Source organism: Ambystoma mexicanum, chromosome 3p, assembly GCF_040938575.1.
Source record: "Ambystoma mexicanum isolate Mex_15411 chromosome 3p, UKY_AmexF1_1, whole genome shotgun sequence".
Taxonomy (NCBI): Eukaryota; Metazoa; Chordata; class Amphibia; order Caudata; family Ambystomatidae; genus Ambystoma; species Ambystoma mexicanum.
The window spans coordinates 94,019,311-94,044,051 of record NC_090925.1 but is presented as its reverse complement, the minus strand read 5'-3'; positions in this window follow the sequence as shown (position 1 = coordinate 94,044,051).

The following is a 24,741-nucleotide window of genomic DNA, read 5'->3' as shown; positions in this document are numbered from 1 at the left end:
CACCACTCAACCCAATTCTTCCTTCAAATGTCTTGTCTTTAAACTTGGCATCTCTTCTACCCTTTCACTCACTCACGATACCATCTACAGGACCCCTGGGCCGATCCCACTCTTTCTTTTGGAATGGGCCCAGCTCCTCTCCTCTGCTAACCTCTTCCTCTAAGCTCCTTCTCCTTGGAGACTTCAATATCCATCTCGACTCTCCTGATGCAGCCACTTTACACTTCCGCAACATCTGTGACCTTCTTTCCCTCACTATTCTTCCCTGTGGGCCAACTCGCTCTGCAGGGCACACCTTGGATGTGCTTATCTCAGATGACATAATTTTTTCTAGCCCTCTCACTACTCCCCTCTCCTGGTCTGAACATGATATCCTCTCATCTGGAGCTACCTGGATCCACTGCTAATGCCCTGTCCACACCACTAGTCTCCTTCTCCATCAGACCGATGAAGTGAGTGTCAGTGGCTGCATTTGCCATCTCCTTTATTCGCCCCCACTACTGCTATTGATTTGCACTCATACTCAGCTCTTTCTAACCTTCACTTCTTCATCTCTAACACTCTTGACACCCTTGACCCTGCCCAGAGGATCTGCATGAAGCCTGCTTCCAAATGCAATAATTGGTATGATTCTGACCTAGCAGCGCTGAAATGCAAGTGCAAAGCGGCTGAACGGAAGTGGCTTTCTTTTTGCACATCCTCCGACAAACTGGCCTCCAAAGTACTCCAAAGTCAATACAGACTCTCTGTATCTACGTGATCCGACCGTGGCTGATTTGCCCACAGCCGGAAGGTTTGCATGAGAAAGGTGCGAACCACCAAAAGTTTGCACCATTCTCATGCGAACACACGTACATACCCACACCCCCACTCACACCCACAACACACCCATGACACACCCCCCACCAATACCCTCAACACACCCCCACCCACACCCCCAACATAAACAAACCCCATTTACCTTTTTCTTCATGCTGAATCCCTTGTGGCGCCAGTTCCCTTTCACTTCCGTGATCGGGAACCGGCGCTGCAGGGCAGGACTGCAAGACTTATCCTTGGCCTCAAACCCAGGGAATACATCTCTCCAGCCCTAAATCCTATTCACTGGCTCCTGCTGGTTACAAGGAACAAATGTAAGACCCTCTGCATCATCCACAATGATTTCTAGGGCCAGGAACCTCACTACATCCAACTGTCTCTCCCTAAATACCTCCCTGCTAGAGCCCTTCGGTCCTCTAGCTCCAACTCTCTGCAGACCAGACGATTGTCCAAACAGAGAGTGGGGGGTAGATCTCTTTCTTCAGCAGGAGCCTGCCTGCTGCACTTCTCCCTCAACCCCTTACCTCTCCCATCCCTTGCCCTGTCCTTCCCCCTCCCCTCGCACTTCATGTTACTGCACTTGCATGATCCGAATGTCACGAGGCCTTGGAGGACGGTTATTGTAGTTTTTCTCACCTGCCCCATCCTCTCTGTCTTGCGGCACATGGAAACACTTCCTGCTAAATAGGCGTCATACAAATGTCCAATAAATAATACAAAATAAAGCAGTTGATAGGAAAGCAAATGTGACATTTGAACCTCTCCTGTGCCACTGATGATCAGGTGCTGCAGTTGTCAGGATACTGGTGCCGAAATGGCACGTTTATACACAAGCCTTTTGACATAGTGCTTTATGAAAAGGGTCTGATTAACAAACTCCCTTTCAGAACGACAATATCTCACATCATTTTATATTAATGGAAGTCGAAAAATGAGGGTTTTCAGACTCTCGCAATACGTCTTTTTCTTTCACAGACCAACATTTTTTTTTTGCGAGCATTTTGCCCTCAGACATACCTGTCAACATGCACCATCTTATCATTAGGGCGGCTGACAAAATCATATATCAGTAAAACATGTACTACATTGCGGGCATTCTATTTTTTTGCATGTTAGTGTTTTGAATTTGTCACAATATTTGTGAGAAAGGCACCATAAGTAAAGCATTTTCAGGTTGAACACCATTGTAAATTTCACTCACTTCTCCTGGTTGGCTGGCCAGTGTGTAACTGCCATATACATCACGAATATGCACATGCTGCTTAATTTAATAAGTGGCATTTTGCCTGTTTGCACATTTATGTTATTTGCCAGAGCCGATACCTTTGAGTGTCTAGGTGGGCCTCATTATGAGTTTGGTGGTATCTCGGTGGTAACACCACTGGGATACCACCCAACGGTATTACCATTGTTGCCACGTGGTCCAGTGGTATCACCATCTGCAGTATTACCTCCGCCGGATAACAAGTTGCGGGTTTGGCAGTGTTATTCCCCATTGGGGAATTTTGGCAGTATAACAACCGGCAGAATTAACGGATGGTAATACCACCAATATTTGGAAGTAATGTGGAGGATGTAAATCAACAGTTTTACCCAGGGAAGTGCAGGAAAAATGGAGGTAAAGGATTACCTCCACTTTTTTCCTGCACCGCCAAACTTGTAATGAGAAAAATATTGTCGTTTTCAGATACATTGCCGACGACAAGTCCATAGTGAGCAAACTAAGTGGTCTGCTTTTCATTTGTTAGTGACATGTTCCATATTGTTCCTCTTCTGGTTTTGTGCATGACAGCCAAGTGCATCATAGAAAAATAGTATAGTAGTCTTTAGTTACATCTGATTTCTGCATTAGCACAAAGTACAAACACATAAATATACACATTTCAAATCATGAAAACCTTCATGAGAAGATAATACACCCCGCTAATCATTAAGACATCAAAAAGTAAAAAGAGAAGAAATACATTGCAATGCCGGCAAGTTTCCCTAGACCACAGTCTAAACCATTCCTAATATCCTAGGGACAACCTTCTTAATAATAATGTGAACCTTCGAGAAAGGTCCTCTCTTACGTATTGAAACAGAGTAAAAATATTATTTGTATTATTACAATCCATGATTAAAAGAGTGCTTCCAAATAGAAGGTGATGTTAAATTTCATGAAATAGGGCTTCAGCCACTTCCTTCTTAAACCAATGTACCTTTTGCAGATTAGTAGCAAGTGACCCAAGTCTTTATGTACTGCCATTCCATAATGACACCCTGGGGACATTGCACCACCTACCCATTGTCTGTGCGTATTTATCGGTCGCATATTATGTCTGGTCATTAAGATTAATCTCCTGCAGTAGTGGGAGTTTATTTAGCAGACTTGGCCTTTTGTGCCCAGAAACTGACTCATGTTATTATATAACACAAGAGAAGCTAAATGTCCCACCTTTCTCCTCGCTGCCTACCAGTCTTGCATGAGCACTTTAACCGTTAACTCCTTTTACATATTTTGTACTGTGAGAAACCAGAAGGTGCCTCACCCACTAGTCCCCGAGAATCTGTCATCCAGGTGGCCAGGACATGGCTATTGCTTTTGGATCCAGTTCCTGGGGGTGGACAGTGCGGGAGGATAACCTGGCTGAGGGGTCTTCAGGGAGTGTGACACTGGATGGTGATACGCAGTATCCCCGTCCCTGGAACACCTTTACCTTTACCTAGGAACCCCCCACCAACATTTACAACACAAACACTTTCACTTGGACAACCCGCTATGGGAGAAAACAGACTAACACCCGAGCAGTAAACCTGACGTGTCCCAATACAATGGTCAGGGGAGGTCAGGCAATTACTACCCATCACACACACCTGACTCCTCTCCCTCTCTCATCTCTGATTGCCTAACTGCCATTCAAGATTGGTGTGCCGCCAATGATCTCTGCCTGAATGCCAGCAAGAAAGAGATACTCCTCATCAGCACATCTTCACCATCCTTTCCCCTCACTCTATGGCCGTCCTCCGTTGGCCCTCCTACTACCCCCACCTGCAAGGCTAAGCACCTCGGGGTCATCTTTGACTCCACCCTTTCCTTCTTCACCCACATCTCTGAGGTCTCTAAAAAGTTAAATTTCCTACTGCACCTCCTCAGAGGTACTCTGCCTTTCCTCTCCTTCCACCAGAAGCTCATGGCATCCCAAGCTCTGGTTCTCTCTAGCTGGCACTATCGTAACAGCCTGTTCCTAAATCTACCTGCCTCTACTCTCTGCCTTCTTCAACTAATCCAGAACAGGACTGCGAGACTCATCCTTGGCCTCAAGCCCTGGGATTGCATCTCTCCAGCTCTGAAATCTCTCCATTGGCTCCCAGTGGATGCAAGGATTAAATTCAAAACCCTCTGCATTGTCCACAAGGCTTTCTGTGGCCTGGGTCCAAAATACCTTCAGCTATCCCTCCGCAAATACCTCCCCTCTCGAGCTCTTTGCTCCTCTACCTCCAACTCCATCAGGGTCATTCGTTTTTTAAAGAAATGACTGGGGGTAGATCTCTGTCTTTGGCTGGCACCTCCCTCTGGAACAGCCTCCCTGCCACTCTAAAACTTGAGGAGAACCATCTCAGGTTGCGGGAGCACCTCAAGACCTTCCTCTTTTCTTCTGCCTTTGCTCCCCCTCTCCTCTGCTGATCTGTTCTCTCTCAGCACCGTGCACCTGGACACCCTCTGTCCTCCGGGCCCAGGTACCTGCTCACCCTGCCACCCTGCCGCACTGCCTCTGGGCCACTCCCTGCACTGGGGTCTGTATCTGTACCCATACAGCCCCGCACTTTTTCTTCCTGCACTTATCAGACCTACCCTGTCTGCTGCCTTAAACCTAGCACTTGCAAATTGCTGGCTGCACTACCACTGTTTGTTGCCTTTATTATATATATATATTGTTATTTATCTGTTTCTCCTCTGCTTCGCACTTTCCACTTCTCCCCCCTTCCATGCACTTTTCCGCTCCCCCTCTCCCGAATCACCTGATAAATTGTGCACATGTCAATTCCTAAAAAGGAAGGAACTTTAATGTTTGTTTGTCATATCAGGCCCTCTGAAATAAGAGATTTTGAATGGCAAAGAGACTTTGGCAGAGAAGGCCCTGATGCTGAGGTTTTGAACTGCTTCCTTGTGCTAAATAAACCAGAGAGTGTTCTAAGCTTGAGTGTGACACTGTGTCCTGTGCTGAAAACATGGGGAAGGGGAACTAATGGTCAAATAGTCTGACATATCAATTCCTGAACATTTTTACTTTGCACAACATTGTTTTCCACACTATTTGTATTTAAAAGTAAGGATTTGCAATAGGTTTATTAGTATAGGCCCTTTTATTTTGACAAGACACCACTAGGACTGCGTTATTATAATTTGATAGTCGTATCTTGCTTAGATTTAGGATTAGATAGGTGTTTTTGAAACCCAATTGAAGTTCAATAAACACCCTTGAACTGTGATCACTTTTGTCTGCCTTACTGTTTGACACCATGCCTTCCTTACAGTACTGCCCGATTTGTATTACTTTACTTGCCGTAGGCCCCATTCCGGTAAAAATGTGCACTCTTCATTATACCATTTGTACTTTCCTTTGGCCTTATAGTTAGTCATTTCTCCTAGGCCATTTAGTATATTGGGGTTCTCCACCCCAACCACATGAGACTAGGGCTGCAATATTAGGCACAACTAATTCCTATCATATAGCCATATTCAGGGTGCCATGAGGGAGAACAGTTAATCATTTCAGTGTTGTGTACAATTAATGTGACCCCACATTTCTCTACCACATAAAACCATCAAACCCACCTCAGCCGTATACTCTTCTACACATTTTTAAAAATGCAAACCCAAAATGTATGGTAAATCCTATCAAACACACAATCTGAGATGTGTCTTTCTTGATGGTATATTCCATGTGGTTTTCCCATTTCCCATTCTTAGCAAAAGTAAGCCCAAGAAAGCAGGATGTATCCACTACTTCTATCCTCTCTCGATTTAGGGGAAATATTGATCTGCATACTCCAGCCTCTGCTGCAAGCCACCGGGAGTCAGATCAAGCAGTGCAGTGTTATCAGCATGTAAAAGTGAGCCATATAAAACATTCTTCAAGGACGGCGTAAACAAATTTGGCATTGCAATAATTGCCACACTTTCCCTCCAAATTAGACCCATATCTATCCCTCCCATTCTGAGATACGAAATTCTATTCCTCAATTCTCACTACTGACCCCAAATCCACCTTCAATTTACTACTCATTTACTGCCAGCCCAATTTCTCCAGTCAACTTGATCCAAATATTCCACTCTTCATCACCCCACTCAATGCATCATGATGGGGGACCTCACCATCAGATTAAATGACCTGGCTGACACTGAAGCCTATGCCCTCATTCAAGCTTTTAGTGACATGAATTTATCCCAACGAATCACCTACCCGACCCAGATCAATGGACACATACTGGATTGGATCCTTAATACCAATGACTCTATATCCATCACCTCAGTCAGTTCAGTTATGTAGAGTGATCACTCCCTCATAGAGTAAAAACTATCATTCAGTAAACCAGCAATCAAAGTATCACCCCCAGCACTACAAATTCTAATCTGTAACACCAGTAAGCTAATACATGATAGCCTGAAGCCGACCTTTACCATCTTGCTTTCTGCCCACCCTAAGAATAGCAACATGAGCCCTCATTACTTAGCAAATGGCTACCATTAGAGCCTCCTCTATACGATGGATCAGCACACACCACTTAAAACGAAAATACCTAAACTGCATAAACCCACCAATATTTGGTTCTCAGAGGAATAGGTTGCTCCGCGTAAGCATTAAAGAGTGCTGGAGCATCTCTACAGTAGACACCCCACCTCTCAAAACCCTTGCTGACAAAACATGGTGCTCCATCATTCAAGGCGCTCTCACAGACAAAATGTAATTATTATGAAGTAAAATCATGACAAAAAAGCACTTCTTGCGTCCAAAGCACCCACCCTCATGATTGCAGAGTGCCCCACTGCAGATAAAACCACTCCTCCCCCTTTCTCTTTTGCAGCTGTCACACAAGAGAAAGTTCTAGAAACCATACTTGCCCTCAAACCATTCAACTCTAAAGCTAGTCAAGCTCTGTGCACCCACACTGTCACCAATTATGACAGACCATGTGAATGCCTCATTCATGTCGAGCAAAGTTCCCTCCAGTATATTTGCATAGGTCACGCCACTTCTAAATAACCCTCTCTTGACCCCTCCATCCCCACCAACTACCACCTCAACTACCACCCCAACACCCTTTCCTACTTAAAATTCTAGACTGGATTGCTTGCTGTCAAGTCCAAACCTACCTAGAACAGCATCACCTGCTAGGCACCATACAATCTGGTGTAAGACCAAACCGCAGTACCAAAACTTTCCTGTCCTAAATATTCATGTATACCACATCCCTGACTCAGGGAACCTAGCTACTCTCCTTCACTTGGACATATCTGCAGCATTTGACACAGTTGATCATGATACCCTCTGCTAGCACTCACTTCCACCTTGCGTCTGAGGCCACAACCTGTACCAAATCCTTCCTCAGTTACTGCACCTCTAGGGTCTTAATCGGAGAGGCGGCTGCTGATCCCAACTTAGTACCTCTTAGATTGTCTGCTCTCTCTCCCTCAGCGAACCTACCCACGTCTGCCATATACATTACAATGTGTAGGCCTCCTTGGTCGTACTTTACTTTCATCCCGTTACTTTACATATCACTAGCTACTTGGCTTACTCCCATCACCAACTTCGACAGACTGGTCTTAAGCAACATTGCTCAGTTGCAATACACTCAACAGACCCTTGCTTGTCTGGGTCTTCCCACTAACCCCCTAATCTCTCACCATCGCCCACTACTAGCTCCAACCACTCCCAGCCTGTGCCTGCATACCCTTGTGTTCACTACCACAATCACCATGCCAGACCTCAATCCATACTTGAACTCGGCAGCCCTTTGGTTACAACATTTTGCATCCAAACCAACGCCAAACCAACCCTGCACCACACCCCTTAGAAATCAGAGACAAGGCTCTAGATTCTGCCATAAAGTCTACCATTCACGCCCACGCATCAATAGCAAACCTTCATCTAACCAGGACCTCCCCGCCAATGCGACCTTCCTCATTGATACCACGAATCCTGCTCACATCGTCCGAATCATTCCTGATAGTAGTCATACCAGTTCCAAAACCTCACCAATCAAAGGTCCCCTAATTAATGCCAGATCCCTCCTGGCACACGTCCTTGACAATGCCGACTTCATTACAGCTGAAGACCTTGACTTCCTTGCCATTACGGAAACATGGCTTCATGCTGCATCTGGCCCTGTCCTGTCCTTGGCTACACCAGAAAACTATGCCATAATTAGATGTGATATGAGTACCAACCAATCCAAAGGTGGCAACATTGCCATAATCTTCAAAAGTTCACTTGGGCTCAGACCACACTGCCTCAATGCACATCATCTACAGGCCTCCAGGACCTATCTCCTCCTTCACTGATGATATTACCACTATTCTTGCTGTCAACACAAAGCCCAACTCATAAATGATATTACTTGGAGAGCTTAATCTCAGCTTCCAAAACCCAAATTATTCCATAGCCCTTGACCTAGCCAACTCCCTAACGGATCTAGGCTTCACTCACCACATCCAGGAACCTACTCACATCAAGGGTAGAACTGGCTTACAGACTTGAACTGCACAGTTAACCTGTCGTCAGTAACACCATGCTTATGGTCAGACCATCTTCACCATCAAATCCCCCCCTCTGAGTACAAAAAGAAACATAGCACCTGCCATTCCTACTCACAACAAGAAGGACATCAATAAGGAGAAATTGCTCCCTTTAATTATCCTCCTCCTTAATAATATGACATCATCTAACTCTGACCCTACAGTCCTAGTGTACACATATAACCACTCTATCCTAAAAGCTCTAAAAGCTATAGCCCCACCAAAATTATTTTTAAACCAAAACCACGTCCACATCTGAACTTGTGGTTTACACCTCATCTCAGAGACCTCCGTAAAGCTAAAAGAAATGCAGAGGCACACTGAAAAAGCACCCCATCTGGCCCTAATAAAAGTTCCCTGATTACTGCATCATCTAACTACAAAGAAGCTATATTCCTTTCCAAAAAAGATGCCTCCAACAATCGTATTTTGTTGGCCGGATCTACCACTAAAGAACTTGAGTCTACCATAGCCCCATTAGACTGGTGTAACACAGATTCTTCCTGGTGCACCAACATCAAGAAAGCTCTTCTTGATAAAATCTCAACATTGCAAAATAAAATTAACATAAAAAACTGTAGTTGAGTCCCAGGACCTGTACTCAATTCTGCATTTAACACCATAACTTCATCATATCCTTCCAAACCATTTAGTTTCTTACCCATTTCCACATGGGAAGTAGAGAACATTATTAAAAAGCTCAAACCTTCTAATTGTCAAGGTGACTCCTGCCCAACACCTATCAGCAAGGAGGTGGCCCATGAGCTGGCCCCCTTTATCACTACCTTCATAAACGTTTCCTTTAAATCTGGGATAATTTCAAGGATGCCTGGGTTATCCCCTTAATCAGAAAACCTACCCTTGATCCTAGTAACCCTGCTAATTACATACCCATTACCACAGTGCCCTTCCTCCTACAAAATTCTGGACAGGGCAGCCTTTTTACAAATTCAGGCTTACCTTGAACCAAACACACTCCTTGGCCTCCGTCATTCGGGCTTCCACCCTAGACACGGGACAGAAACTGCCCTTATTGAGCTAAAAACACAAATTGAGGATTTAAAAGATAAAGGCAAGCTGGCACTACTTCTATTGCTTGACCTATCGGCAGTTTTCGATTTGGTCAACCACCAAATATTGTGCCAACATCTTAAAACTGCTGCCCAATTCTCAGACGAAGCCACCTCCTGGATCAGATCATTCTTGGCAAACAGAACCATGCGTATCTTCTCACCGACCGCTTCTGATGAATCACCAGTCATGTGTGGATTACCACAAGGATCTTGTGTCTCCCCAACACTTTACAATGTATTTACGAAGCCCCTCTTTAATATTCTCGACTATCAGGGTGTCACCTTTAACAATTATGCGGATGACACCCAGATACTCATCCCCATCACTGGCAACCATGCTATTGACTCTAAAGCACTTAACTATGTTTACTCCATCATCCAGGCCTGGATGGCACATCATGGACTGTGTCTAAATGATGAAAAAACTGAGCTACTCATCCTAGGTTCATATACTAGACTCAGTAATCTGGACCTCACCTTCAAATCTTTCATTGTTGACGGGAATACCATTAACGTTTCTAATTATACAAAAATATTAAGTATCTACCTAGATTCCACCCTGTCACTCACTAGACAAACCAATGCTGTGGTATCAGCATCAGCCTACACTTGCAAGCTTATATCATCATGTAGACGTTTCCTAACGGCCCTCAACTGCACCATCCTTGCCAAAACCCTTGTTACGGTAAAAAATGATTATTGTAATGCCCTATATGTACGGACCAGCCAAAGAAACATCAACAAGCTCCAAGTCACCCAGAACAATGCTATAAGGGTGGCTCTTAACATCCGTTCACATTTCTGACACGTGGCGAAGTCTACACTGGCTCCCTGTTGCCTTAAGAATATCACTCAAAACTCTTGCTTTGACTCACAAATCCCAAGCTAACCAGGCACCCATCTATCTTGCCAACCGCTTCACTGTCCATACTCCTAACAGACTCTTAAGATCTGCTCAAGCCCACTCACTGTCAATACCCATATTCAAGCTCCAGAAGGCAGGTGGATCCAGCTTCCTAGTTCTTGCCGCCAAACTCTGGAACAAATTACCTCCTACACTCAGAGCTGAACCTTTTTACCATGCGTTTAAGAATGAAGTCAAAACTTGGCTCATCGAGCAGGACCACACTACGTCATTTACGTAAACTTGCCACTCTTCTACAACCATCTCTCTTTACCTTCTGTAAATATACTTTCCTACGTTAGTAATTGTGCCTCTGTTATAATATGTTACTCACTCTAGTTAATATTGCCTCTCTGTAATGTATGTACTCCTTGCTGCATTTTAGCTTTGATGTAAATCACTGTTATTATATGTACCTTTCCTTGTAACTATTGTACCTTCCTTAAGAAATGTGCCCAGATGCCTTTGGGCCAGGTGCACAATACAAATAAAACAAATACAAATACCTTGTTGGCTCACCTTTGCAGCTAAAAAACCTTGAGAATACCTTCTCCACATTCTGCATTGATGGCTCCAACATTCCAGTGCTAAAACATGTTAAAAGACTGGGCGTGCACCTGGATGCTGAGCTATCCATGCCAGGACATATCAATGTACTTGCGCAGCCACAGCACACACCACCAAACTCATATCTTTAAGCAGACAATTTCTCTCCTACAACAGTTATCTTACACTCCCCAAAGCTCTCATCCTGAGCAAACTAGACTATTGCAACATTCTCCTCATGGGCACCACAGCAGCCAATCTGGTCAACTTCAGTTGCTCTAGAACAAAGCTTTACTTGCTGCCCTGGGCAAAAGCTTATTGGACCACATCTCTTCAATCAGACAATAAGTTCATTGGCTACCCATTAAGGCCTGTAATCACTTAAAAACATTGACTATAGTACACCCCTACATATAGAAAGATGATCTGGGATACCTCAATAACATCATCCCCACAAAAACATACGTGCGCTCACAATGATCAGGGTCCGGCACCATTCTATGCATTCCTTGATAAAGAAGGAAGAGAGCAGGTGGCGGGAGCTTTTGTGTCACAGTGTCCACCCTCCGGAATTCTCTTCCACTATCATTGAGAAATTAACAGCCCGACACAACCTTAAAAAAACAGTTAACAACCTGGTTGCTTAAAGAAAATTATTCAACCTACGTGTTACCTTATCTTCCAAGTGTCTGTTTAAATGCTGTGATACCCCCAGGTCTGGGCATTAAAAAAATGATATAAATGAAAGAATTAAAAAGAATTAAACAAATTTGTATCAGCAAGCCACCTTGCTCATTTGTGGTAAAGTCTGGGGAAAGGTGCCTGCTTTAGTGCATTGCACTGCTGCATACATATTGGTATATCAAGTATGCTTGATATTTAAAAGGCTTAGAGGAACCTTAATTCTAGCCAATTTCTTACAGAACATGTCCCTGTAATTGAATCTAATGCCTTCTCCAGAATTGTTAGGCAGAATCATATGCAGTACCCTTTGAGAACACCACACACAATTAAGACTACAAGTGACAGTACAAATTCACCTTTGGTACAAGCCTGTACAACACAGTAAAGTGGTAGCGATGGCTGAGCAGCCAGATTTATCTCAAGAGTAAAGTGAGCAGTACCAATAGTTACACAAAGGACAGCAATTGCTATGGTTCAAACAAACAATGACTCAAGGTTTCTGAGTAAAAGAATATACATTTATGTACACATCAGTTTATCAAGCACTTGAAAAATCACAAACTTAATACACCACACCGCACCCAATAGATTCTGAAGTTAAGCTCAAAACGAAGTGTGAGCAAAAGGCACTCCAGTAATCTAAAAGGGAGGGAAAGACAAAGTTAGACAGAAGTTGAGCAGCACAAACAAGTAAGTAAGCAGGGCAATCTAGTAAAAGTAACTACAGTGAGGAAATCAAATGAAGAAGCCAGGGCCAAATTAAATGTTCCAAAGTCTTTGCAGAGGATCAGACAGTTCAGAGTAGTTTGCGGTTAAGTCTTTGCCAAGAGTTCAGAAAGAAGTTGGTCAGATGAAAAGTTACTTTAAAGAATAGAGAAGGACAAGCCCTTCGATTGGCAAAAGATTTCAAACACCTTTACCGCGGTCAGACGGAACGACCGACCGGATTTGAACAGTACCTTAAATGGAGAAGAAGGCTGTAGCTGAGGTGGACGTTCTTGGCAGGTCCTGCAGGCTCACGGTTCCTGAAGCGACTGTCGGACTGACACAAAGTAGGAAGACTGGAGGGTCCTGCACTGCCCAGGGAAGAAACCAGCAGCGGAGCAAAACAACAAATAAACGGTGCGCTTCTTAAAACCCAAGCAGGGTCCGATCCTCCTGGCTATCCTGTTCACTGTAGCTGTGCCCAGCAAATTCAACCAGAGGAGGGAGGCCTGGCTTGCAGTTTGGTGAACTGGTTGTTCCCACCAGCTCAAGGGGAGAAGAGTCCTTGCATATCTTCCCTGTCGAAGTTTGAAGATTCGGACCCCCAGCAGGGCTTCACCAGGAGATGCAGTCATGGTAGAGGTCCTCTTCTGTCAGTTTCTAATCGGTTTTCTCGATCCAGTGGCGACTCTGCCTTCTCAGTCACAGAGACCTGCATTTAATGCAGCTTTTCCCCATTCACACAGCATGGCTGTCAATTACACAGCAGGGTGGCTGTCCCGGCAGGACAGTCACCACAGCCAATCACACAGAGTGTGACATGGGTCTCCAAGGAAACCCTGTGCAGGGAGTTCCAAACCCCTCCCTCACATCCTGTCCCCCTCAGACATTCAGGCGCCTAAGGAGGGCTTCTGTGCAGAAGCCCGCCAAAGGTCGGCAAACAAAGGAACCAAACATGGTTTGGCATGCAGAGTAAAACACGAGAAAGACTTTTACTAAAAGAAATGGCGAATAAACCCAGCCGGAACCAAATAAAAGTAAATATGGTCCAGCGGGTTTAAGTTTGAGGCTACTAAGATAGCCTAAAACAATACCACGGCTATTTAAAATAACAGCGGTAGGAGCAAAATCTTACTGAAAAGGGAATGAAATAATGTTCCATGAGAAACACAAAAAGGGATAACTATGTATCCTTTCCAGAACTCTGTGTAACATAGTTTGTACTGGGTCTGTGGATTTAAAAAGACTAAAAAAGTCAATGGCAACTTTACACGTTCTGGGAGACTGTAGTCAGTCCCAGAAAAAGGAGTTTAAAGTGGGATGTCTGAAAAAGACAACCCTGTGTCACTGCACTAAAGGTGCTGTGTGACACACAGTAAAAAGATGATGCCTATGGAGTAGATGAGGCCCCACAGTCTATGGACTATGGACACAGCAAAACACATGTAATAGTTTGAAAAAAGGCTCACACTCTTACCAGGTGAAAAAAATAAATCTTAGAAATCCAGCAAAGCTGCTGAGGGACTCAGAAGGTAAGGGAAATTAGCCATTTTGGAGAATCTCCCTAACAAGAACCAAGAAAGCTACATATAAAGGACCCCCTCCAACCAAACAATATTTTTCAATGAGAGAATTCAATGCAAAACAGTGGTCAAGTTTTCCTTTCTTAAGCCTGCTTGTGCTATACTCAATACATTAGGCTTTTATTAAAAATCTTACTTGTCGAGATCGGGTGGTAACATTGAGAGCCATCAATTAAGCCCTTTGGAAAAATAGGGATGATAAGGCTGCTGCTCCATGTCTTTGGCGTGGTTCCCACCTGGAAGATCGCATTAAAAAGACGAGGCAGGATAAATGCCCACCAGATAGGGCACTATTTACAAATATCTGAGCAAAGGCCATCGGGCTTGCTGCTTTCCTGATAGACAAATGTCCTCTTCGGTAAAAACAGTATGATTGTCATTGCTCCATAGGAGATTAGGTCTATCAACTTTTGCCCAACCTGGGTTGAAGAAAAGCTCCTGGAAGTGAGTTATCCAACTACCTGGCATTATAAGACCTTCCTTTTATTCCCTTGGGTCTTTATAGCCCTCAAACACTAACGCCCAGAATCATTTACAGTCTTTCCTAACGGTGGCCTTCTCCATTGAGTCCCATTGCTTGATTGCATAATCCTTCCTTTTCTCCATCAACAGTTTTTTTAACCTCTCTCACGACTAAGCAATTACCCCAAGGTCATAAAACCTTAATTAATTGCTTTTTTTTCGCCTCTCTACATTCCTAAACAAACTAGGGGGCATCCCTATACTTGTTGGTCTTTGGTTGAGCTGAAAATTGCCCATAGAGTTTTATTCACGGATGCATCCATTTATTTTACTATCATCCTTCATTGCTGATTTTCGTCTATGTTTATCGACTCAAGGAAGGTCATGTGCACCTGTATAGATGACCAGTCATGCTTCAAAGGTAACATCTCTTGAGCATCCTGTAGCCCTGGGGGGGTAACCGACCGACAGTGTGAGTGGGTAGTGGTCACTATCTGGTCTCCTCGGCACTTTAAAGTTATCTACCTACGGATACAGATGGCAGTCCAACAAACAGTAATCAATAATAGACAAACGGTTTCTGTTTTTGAATCCGCAGCTACGAGGGTTATCCCCCTTTCACCTCCCGTTCAGCTCGAATAAAGCAAACTTCTCCATAAAATTCTCAAGCTCACGGCGTCGTCCATCCTTATGCCTATTTAAGTCTTTCCTTTGTGGAATGCTGAATGTCCAGTCCAGGATTTGTCTATCCGCATTTTTAAACAGACGGTGGCCCAACTTGTCAGGAAAATCTCCAATAAATATGGTATTAGTTTCCCTATCTCGGTTTGATATTTCTTCAGCCAGAGCCTTAATATAATTATAAATGATGTTACCTTTGTTTGGTGGGAGAACAATACGAGACAAACCTGCTCAACTGCCCAGTGCTAAACAAGTGCATAATGCAAACATAAAGGGGATGAATGCCCGACTGTCCAGTGCTAAACGAGTGCATAACGGAAACATAAAGGGCATGAATGCCCGACTGTCCAGTGCTAAACAAGTGCATAATGGAAACATAAAGGGCATGAATGCCCGCCTGTCCAGTGCTAAACGAGTGCATAACGGAAACATAAAGGGCATGAATGCCCGATTGTCCAGTGCTAAACAAGTGCATAAGGGCATGAATGCCCGACTGTCCAGTGCTAAACAAGTGCATAATGGAAACATAAAGGGCATGAATGCCCGCCTGTCCAGTGCTAAACGAGTGCATAACGGAAACATAAAGGCATGAATGCCGGACTGTCCAGTGCTAAACCAGTGCATAACGGAAACATAAAGGGCATGAATGCCCGCCTGTGCAGTGCTAAACGAGTGCATAACGGAAACATAAAGGGTATGAATGCCGGAGTGTCCAGTGGTAAACCAGTTCATAACGGAAACATAAAGGGTATGAATGCCAGACTGTCCAGTGCTAAACGAGTGCATAACGGAAAATAAAGGGCATCCATGCCTGACTGTCCAGTGCTAAACGAGTGCATAATGGAAACATAAAGGGTATGAATGCCGGACTGTCCAGTGATAACAAGTGCATAACTGAAATATAAACGGCATGAATGCCCAACTGTCCAGTGCTAAACGAGTGCATAACAGAAAAATAAAGGGCATCCATGCCTGACTGTCCAGTGCTAAATGAGTGCATAATGGAAACATAAAGGGTATGAATGCCGGACTGTCCAGTGCTAACAAGTGCATAACTGAAATATAAACGGCATGAATGCCCAACTGTCCAGTGTGAACAAGTGCATAATGGAAACATAAAGGACATGAATGCCCGACTGTCCAGTGCTAAACGAGTGCATAATGGAAACATAAAGGGTATGAATGCCGGACTGTCCAGTGCTAAACGAGTGCATAACGGAAACATAAATGGTATGAATGCCGGAGTATCCAGTGCTAAACCAGTGCATAACGGAAACATAAAGGACATGAATGCCCAACTGTCCAGTGCTAAACGAGTGCATAATGGAAACATAAAGGGTATGAATGCCAGACTGTCCAGTGCTAACAAGTGCATAACTGAAACATAAACGACATGAATGCCCAACTGTCCAGTGTAAACAAGTGCATAATGGAAACATAAAGGGCAAGAATGCCCAGCTGTCCAGTGCTAAACGAGTGCATAATGGAAACATAAAGGGCATGAATGCCCAACTGTCCAGTGCTAAACGAGTGCATAATGGAAACATTAAGCGCATGAATGCCTGACTATCCTGTGTTAAACAAGGGCATAATGGAGAAATAAGCGGCACACATGTGAGTGTCCAGTGTAAAATAAGTGCATAAGGAAAGAGGAAGGGTGCCTGACTATGCAGTGTTAACCAAGTCCATCATTTATAAATAAGGGGTGAGCATTCCCAATTATGCCCTGTTAATCAGTGCATAATGGGCAAGCATACCTGCCTGAACAGTGTTAAACAAGTACATAATGGATAAATAAGAGGTAAGCAAGCACAACTATGCATTGTAATTGAAGTCCATATAGGAAAAATAAACGGAAGCTAAATGGATTGTGCAGTGTTAATCAAGGGCATACTGTTAAAATAAGTGACACACCAGGCTGATTGTCCAGCATTAAATAAGTGCATAATGGAAAAATAAAGGACATACATGCCTCACTGTGCAGTGTTAAACATGTACACGATGCAAAAACAAGGGGCAAACGTGACTCACAGTGCAGTGTTAATCAAGTGCATAATGGAAAATTACGGGAAAGCATGCCCGATTGCACAGTGTTGATAAAGTGCATAATGGATAAATAAGAGGCAAGTATGCCTCACTGAGCAGTGTTGATCAAGTGCATAATGGAAAAATGAGGGCAAGCACGCCTGACTGCGAGTGTTAGTTCAGTGTATAGTGGCGAAATATGGGAAATATGCCTGACTGCACGGGGAAATTAAAATGCATAATGGAAAAATAAGCGACAAACAAGCCTGACTGTGCAGTGTTGAAATTAGTACATAATGGAAAAAGAAAGTGCGTGCATGCATGTCCAATGGTAAACAAGTGCCAAATGGAAAATGAAGGGAAAGCATGCCCGATTGCACAGTATTAATAAAGTGCATAATGGATCAATAAGAGGCAAGTATGCCTCACTGAGCAGTGTCCATCAAGTGCATAATGGACAATGAGGTCAAGAACGCCTGACTGTGCAGTGCTGAAATTAGTATATGATGGAAAAATAAAGAGCGTGCATGCATGACTGTCCAATGTTTAACAGGTGCCAAATGGAAAATCAGGGTTAAACATACCCAGCATTGGAGAATTAAATTAATTCCACGTGAATGAATAACAGCCCAATGGACAGGATTATGATGGTCTGGAGGGCTGCCCAGAGCAATTGCTAGAGGTTTAAGATTCATTCCAAACTTCCATCCGTCACCTCCTTTTTCAAGGATTGTGAGGAGCCATTCGAATAAACATGTCAAGCGAAATGTATGAGAAAGCACCATGTTCTTCACACCCTAATGCCCCAAGAGGGACAATCATGGCTCTTTCCTTCTCCCCGCTGTACTCACTCAGTCCATCAACACTCCCCGAAAATCGGTCGTAAAAGGATGAACGTTGGTAACAACTCTACAGGCCAAATCTGCTCAAATGCACCATTTCCATGGGGGGAGGGGGCCAAAGAGGGGTAATGCTGATCTGCTTTTCAAGGCCCTTTAAAGCTTTGACTAATGTTACTGCCTTATTTGCTAAAAATGCCCAATTGGCTGCCTTTGGGGAGAAACCTAAACCCTCTCATTGCATCCTATCAATTTCCACCGTTGTCATTTGCCTCAAGCGCTTAGAAATGCCTCACTGGGCACTATTTTGGCTGACGACACAATGCACGAGAGACCCTTGCTCAACACTCACCATTTTCCAGAAGTCTTCCAGTCATTTCTTGGAAATAGACCCTCAAACCTGCCTGGAAAGTAGGGATGACATGATCCATGGTCCATGGTGTGGCCAGTACTAGTGGCTAAACATAAATACAATGTGCCACGAAGCTCCAATGCAATTCTAACGGCACACAGCACATCCTGCAAACTGTACATGTATCAAACGAAGGTCAATGCAAACTTGCCAGGACTAGGTTGGCAATTTCAGTAAATGGCCATCATTATGAGTGTGGCGGAAAGGCAACAACGGCACCGGTAGTGCTACCGGCGCCATTGTTACCTCTCCACCACACTGCAAGTTTTGCTTGCGGGTGCCGGACTGCACGCCTGCTCTGACCAGGCGTGCATACCGGCACCCGCGAGCAGAACTCATGATTGCACCAGCACTGTTATGGTGGCGGTGCAAACATGCTCCCGACCCCCATTCTGCCCTATGGGGCGGAATGGGGATTGGGAGGCCGGCCATAACGGCACCCGGGAATGGGCAATTACCGGGTCTGCCAAACTCGGCATGACCCGGATACTGCCCATTCGCGGGTGCCAGAAAAAAAACAACTCCGGCGGACCCGGGCACGGGCAATAAGGTCACGGCTACCGCCAGAGTTATAGTGAGGCCAATGTAACATGCCCTAGTTATGCCGAAATGGCTTGCCTAGTTCTAATAAGTCACATGAAGGTTTAAATGCTGCTCCACCGTTTCAGGTGCCATACCCATGTTGCTCATTGCCCATAACAAGTTGGCAAAACCGGCAACAGTGCATGTCTGCTGCGCCTTGGTGTTGCAGGAGCAACCTGTGTGCTCTGTCAGTCCAGCACCATGTTCTGTGGTGCTCTGGTTTGCGGGAATTCTTGATTTCACAGTGGGAATGATCAAGGGTCCGAGGTCGACAGAGGGAGAGGACCTTCCCCAATTCCCTTTTATTAAATATTTAAACAATTATTCTCGATAGATCTAGTTCCTATTGGCAGCCAAACAAGACCTACACCATATGTCAGAATGGTGTACAAAAATCCTTATAATAGCAGTATTATGGAGAAACAGATACGCCTTTGTGAGGGTTTTATACCTAACCTGCCAGAGAGATTGCTCACCTATGTCATGCATCATGAGTGCCTTTCTTTCTCACGCATCTTTCAATGGCTGTCGCCGCAGTTGAAATCAGCAGTCAGCCTTTAGTACGATTTAAAGCAAGAACTACCTCTCGCCTAGTATGGGAGAGCACCTTATAATGCTGTCGCTACTTCCCCATTTGCATAGGCAATCCTTGTATTTTTGTATGTTTGATGTGCAGAAGAAACATTCACACAGGTGTGAGAAATGATCCTTCTATACATTGTGGCATAACTATGCACCTGCTCCCAAAAAAAGTGCAGTGATGTGTGGGCAGTGTCCGCGACTTTCAATGTGCATACCGTTTGGAAATCCCGCCATCCGTAAATGTGATTTTAGGTATTGTGCACAGGTGTGTTCAAACGTGTGACAATGGACCTGTGTGAGGTGCGCACCAGAGACACACACATGCACTCACTCACATGTGTTAATCACCAGCACAATGTAATCATGGAAGTGAAATAAGTGCACTAGTACAAACCATCACTTGAAGAGAAACATGTTTTCTCAATGTGCCACTATGCCGCTATCTCCGTGCAAGAACTAAAAAAACTATAATAGTTGAAGAGGAAACTTTCATGTGTAAACGGCATATGCATTCAAAGACCGGCCACTTACCTCTTAAAGCAAACAAAAGGGCGATGATTTGCATCTAGAAATTGTACATCCGTCTAGCAACATTCTGAAAGGTTGCCAAGGTCCACAACATTAAAAGCACTGTTGGTTTTATGAGAGGAACCTTTGGAATAGATTCAGTGATGCCAATGATAGGAAGCCCATAATTGAGAGCCCAATGCAAGTAGGCATTTTGCTATAATGTGTTTGGCAAGTTTGAAGAGAGGAGAGCATACATGGCCATAAACAACAGACCTGGTGTGAATTAGTGAATCACTTTGGAGGAGAGCTTTCTTCTGGATCCTCCTTCACTGTCACAGTTATATAAGCCAACCTTGCACCAGCTCGCCTCCAAGGACATGATCCACAGAGATGGGCATGGAACATACAGCTGCTCGCTAGCAAAACTTTAGCAATTACATGCTGGATCCTCATTAAACGTTGTACATTTTCCCTTAAGTGCTAAATATTCTGAAGTGGCCAAAAGGCCAAAGGTCGGTCAATAAGGAGTGGTTGCTGGCAGCTACGAGAGAAGCATTGCTCAATTTCTCAAAAAGTCCCACAGTGTCTGAAGGGGATCCCTTGAGCGTTGTCTTGGTCAACCGAAGTGCAACATTGCTTGCTAGCTTGGGTTTCACAAATCGCTGTATTATTTCTTTAGGTATTTGGTACTGGTGAACTAGGGTAGATAAACCTGATCACCTTTGTCATTATGAGTCAGTCAAAAACAAGGGGTGTCCTGGGAGTCCCTCTGCCGGACATCACTCCCGGTTACAAGAGCCTTACCTAGATTCTATAGCTCACTATCTTTCACAGAGGAGAAATGTTGTATTGTGCTTGGTGTGTATGCAGGTGCTTGGGAATGCATGAGAGAATGTTGGTGTGTCTGAGAGAATGTTTGGTTGTGAGTGTAGGGTATGTCAATTGGAAAGGCCCAGCTTGGGTGATGGGATCCAGTGGTTCATGTTTACCATCTGAATGTAACTGGAATAAAGCTTACTTGTGGAACCTACCCAAGATGACTAATGAGCTTTGATTATTACAATATCAGTCTTTGTCCTGCCCTGGACACACTCCCAGGACTCCCCTTGTTTGTGCATATTAATAAGCTTTGGGTTTACACCCTATGTTGCTAGGGTAATCCAGACGTTGAACCCTTGCTCACTGTTCTTAGAGAGGCACAGCTCCACCTCACCGACGTGGCCCAACCATGCCGAAAAACATGCTGGGGTTGCTGTTGGTACTCTTTTTCGGAACAGAATTGCCTGGCATTTCGTTGCTGGACTGCCCTTGGGCAGGAAAAATACTCATATGTAGTAGAGATGTCTCTTCTGTAAAAGGATGTTGAGTTAGGACTCTGGTTGAGACTCTAACCCGGGATATAGGCCAGAAGAGAGACACTCCCAAGACCCCCCCTTGTTTGTTTTTATCAGTCAGCTAACACACATTAGACACAGAGCCATAAAAAGTTCACAAAATACAATTAATTCTAAAATACGTCCTTAAACATGTTACATGAACAGACATAAAAACATTAACATTAACACAACGATAAAAAATTCACAAAGCAACCGTGTCCATCTAATACAATGGGCCTCATTATAAGTATGCCGGTCTGGCAACAATGGTACTGGTAAGCTTGCCGTTACCGTTGTTACCGGACCGGCAAACTACGAGTTCTGCTCGCTAGTGCCTTCCCGGCCACCAGGACTGGCGGGCATACCCGCGAGCAGAGCATGTCGGATGCACCGGCACCATAATGAATGGTGCCAGTGTATCCAACCTCCCCATTCCCATAGAGCCCTATAGGGCTCAATGGGAACGCGTAGCATTTTCTTTCGGTGCCCGCGAATGGGCAATTACGGGGTCCGGTGAGGCAGTAATGACCCAATAATTGCCCATTCGTGGGTGCTCGAAACAATCGCAAGTTTGGTGGCAGCCTGCCGGTTTTACCGGTAAGGCTACCGCCAAACTTGGAATGAGGCCCAATGTCTTTATACAAAAGTGTGCCAACATAATAAGAGGGGAATTCATGATCGAACTAGAGGTGAGGTTGCCACGTCAAATAGTTAAGAATGTAAAATGAACATAAAATCATCAACGACTTGGTTTATAAATGAAGTAAAAATTCAGCTGAAGCAGAGAAAAAACGTGCAGCCCCATCAATATCAAATTTGGAACAGTCAAAATCACAACTATGCATTGGGCGTAAGCCAAGCCCGATGTAAACATTTGGTTACACTTACGTAACCTACGTACAATATCCCAGTCCTCTGTTCATCTACAGAACACCAATGCTTCTGAAGTTGGATGGAGACCTGCAGTTCTCAGGAAAGGCTTTTAATGAAGCACCCTCAGTACCCTAAACCGAGGGTAAAATCAAATGTACTTTAATTTCCTCATAGGAACTGCAGAGAAGGCGAAGGCCGTGCCTTCAGGGCCCCGTGATCTAGTAAAGGAGGCCATTAAAAACCACGGTGAAAACCTTGAATGCACGGTGGATGCAGATTTATTACTCTCCCTACACATCAATTCGGTATCCAGAACATGTTTCTACCACCTACGCATCCTCAGGCATATCTTTCCATACCTCACATATTCTCACCGAATCTCTGCCATCATCTCCATCATCCCATCCTGCTTAGACCATGCAAATGGCCTTTATCTAGGCGCACTGGTGTTCCAGCTAATGAAACTGCACAGAATCCAAAACGCTGCAGCCTGCCTGCTCATTGGCCTCCCTCCCGGAGAACACATCAGCCCTACACTAAGAGTCTTCCACTGGCTCCCTATTAGTCAACAAACTACCTTTAATGCCATGTACATCACTCACCGTGCCACCCACAACACTGGCCCATAATTCCTCCAACACAAACTCACTCACTACCATACCTCCAGGAAAATCAGTTCGGGCTCAGCGGCCCTCATTACAATTGCACAAGATTGCACAGATCATCCTTCTGCATCCACGCTCCAACCATCCAAAACTCTCGGCCCCTCCACATACGCAACATTGACAATCACCTGGCATTCAGACAGGACCGCAAAACCTGTTTTTGTCCTTCCTCCTCTTGAATCTTCTTGCACTCTATGATGTTATTGACGCATGCACATAAGCACTGGGCCAAACCCGACAACACACCTATCTTCCCAAGCCACCATGGCTGCTGGCAGCGTTCGCAGCATCATACTGTGATAAACTTGGCCCCAGACCCCAAACCCCAAACGATCATCCAACACTCCCCCTTCACTCAGGGCCCCCTCCCACATTTCAGGCTCTCAATCTAGGGAGCACTCATCTGGCGAGACCAGCCAATTGATTTGGACAAAGGAAAAGCGACATTGAAGAGGAAATTCTTCCAAGCTCAAGGTATGTATAACTTGCACGACATCTGTGGACACAATCCGCCATCATGGCCAACCATCCATGCACTATAGAATGCAGCTATGGCGATGCAAAACCGGTCTAGCAGCTCGTTTAGCCATCCATAGTGAAACACCTGATGTGCCTCAACACATCTGCCACTAGTATACAGCAACAACCTGTGAAAAATGTCAGTCTAGCTGGGCACACATTGAGTCCCCCACACTAGTACTCTATCCAAAACTACCAACAACACCCGCTCATGTGCTGACCTCCGGGCTGCTTAATGGAGCTGTTAGGGAGAATTCTCCAGAATGGCTAATTTCCCTTACCTACTGAGTCCCTCAGTAGCTTTGCCGGATTTCTATGAGTTCTAGTATTTTCTTTTTCGCCTGGTAAGAGTGTGAGCCTTTTTTCCCACTCTTACTACTTATTTATGGTTGTCTGTTTCTATTGGAGCACTGTTTTGCTCCCTTTTCATCAAGACTTTTCTGGTAGCAGTGGTAACTACCCTATTTTTCCTACTGCGGTTATCTTAAATAACCTTAGTAGTGTTTTAGGCTATCTTGGTAGCCTCAAACTTAAACCCGCTAGACCATGTTGTTTTTATACGGTTCCAGCTGAAATTATTTGCCAATTTCTTTTTGAAAATGTCTTTCTCGTGTTTTACTCTTCGCGCCAAACCAGGTTTGGTTCCTTTGTTTGCCGTCCTTTCGTGGGCTCTACACAGAAGCCCTCCTTAGGCACCTGAAAGTCTGGGTAGGCAGGATGAGAGGGAGGGTTTTAGGACCACTGCCATGGGTTCCCTTGGCAACCCAAGTCGCACTCCTGTTTGATGTTGAAGAGGACCCCTACAATGACTGAACCGCCCGGTGAAGCCCTGCTGCAGGTCCGAATCTTCAGACTCCAATGACAAGAGAGGATCTTCCAGGAATCTTCTTCTCCTGAGCTGGTGGGACCAACGAGTTTGTCCAAACTGCAAGCCAGGACTCCCTCCTCTGGTCGAATTCGCTGTACAGAGCTACAGTGGGCTGGATAGCCAGGAAGGTCCAAGCCTGCTTGGGTTTTAAGGAGCGCACCTTTTATTTGTTGCTTTGATCTGCTGCTGGTTTCTTCCCTGGGCAGTGCAGGACCATCCAGTCTTCCTACTTCATGTCAGTCCGACAGTC